General features: G+C 43.3%; 1 protein-coding gene across 1 annotated transcript in view; it reads left to right on the top strand.

The window, feature by feature from the left end:
• The window catches only part of ATP13A4 (ATPase 13A4), a 143,536-nt gene that overhangs the window by 138,701 nt on the left and 3,314 nt on the right, over positions 1 to 1,521 (top strand). The window lies entirely within an intron of this gene.

Here is a 1,521-nt window from a genome sequence, read left to right as displayed (position 1 = left end):
ATTCCTGCTTTCACTTACAAACCCAGACTGGTTCCAGTGAGGGGGCATTCGTGGTGGGCTGGCGCACCTGGGGCCTGACGGCCCTGCAGTATTTTGTATGCAGGAGCTCCGGAGCCTTCCTTACTAAGCAGGGTAAAGGCTGCGCAGGAGCTGGAGGCAGTACAGGACATAGAATTAGGATAAGGAGCATCTATCTCTTTGCTAAACTAGGGCTTCTCAAACTTGAGTGGGCATCAGAATTCCCTGGAGGGCTTGTTAAAACACAGATTGTCCGGCACTGCCCCAGCATTTCTGATTTGGTAGGTCTGAAGTAGATACAAGCTTTTGTTTCTAATAAGTTGCCAGGTAATTCTGATGCAGCTGACTCAGGAATCACACTGAGGAGTGCTGTGCAAAACCATATGGTCCCCAAAGCCACCGAATTAATAAAAGAGCATTGCCATGAGAGTCCTCTTATGGAGTTGCAGAAAGATGGTCCTTGTCCTTTAAGGGATAATCTTATGTATATATCTTATTCCTGTCCATGATCATGTTATTTCTTCTGTCTAGTACATCTTTCCCCATTTCTGCGTATTGAAATAACATTCCATCCTCTGTGGCACAGCTAGAGTATTAGCCTGTGCATGAATTTTTCCTGATTCCTGGATCAGTTAGGCAAGTAACAAAGCTCAGCAAGCAGTGGCTTAAACAATAAAGATATTTATTGACTCACTTAACAAGAAGATTGGAAGCCAGTGGCTTCAGATCTAGTTTAGTGTCTCTGTGGCACCATTGGGGCTCTGCATTCTTCCACCTTTTTGTCTCACCATCCTTAGATGTTGGCTTTCATGTTTGTGCTTGTTGCTTATGGGGCCCAGCTAGCTCCCATGTAGCTAGGCTTTATGTCTGTTTTCAGTGCAGGAAAAAAATGGAAGAAGAGGTACCAGCAAGCTTTTTTTCCCACAAGTATGAACCTTTTATCAGGAAGCAAAAAATTTCCTGCAGCCCACCAGAAGCCTTCCTCTTATGCCTCATTGCTTAGAACTCTGTCTCATAGTCAGCTTTAGTAGAAAAGGACTCTGGGAAAGTGGATCTATGCCAAAAAGTTAGACAAATTGGCTTAGACTAGTTATGATTTTTTTTAAGGTGGGCAGGGAAGAGCCAGGAGGAATGGGCTGTAGGGTAATCAAGCCACAAAGTCTGCCATAATCCCCCAGCAGGAAGCCGTTCTCCTTCAGTATATTTGCAGCTAAGAATATAGCTGCAGAGTAGTCTACCTGGGTTTGAATCCTGGCTCCACCCTTTCTTGTTGTCTGACTTTGGTCAAGTCACTACACTTCTCTGTGTCTCTGTTTCCTCATCTGCAAAATGATGATAATAATGGTACCTTATGTCATAGGGTTACTGTGAGCATGAAATGTAAACAGTGAAAAGCACATAGTAAGCGCTTAGTAAATAGAAGCTCTTATTATTATGCTATCTCTTGTGGTACTTACCATTCCTTACTTTGTGTCTAGCAATCATTTATTCATTCACTCTTTC

The sequence above is a fragment of the Lipotes vexillifer genome, unplaced genomic scaffold, assembly GCF_000442215.2.
Source record: "Lipotes vexillifer unplaced genomic scaffold, Lipotes_vexillifer_v1.1 scaffold425, whole genome shotgun sequence".
In the NCBI taxonomy this organism is placed as follows: Eukaryota; Metazoa; Chordata; class Mammalia; order Artiodactyla; family Lipotidae; genus Lipotes; species Lipotes vexillifer.
Note: the sequence above shows the minus strand (reverse complement) of the source record. Positions and strands in the feature narration are given on the sequence as shown.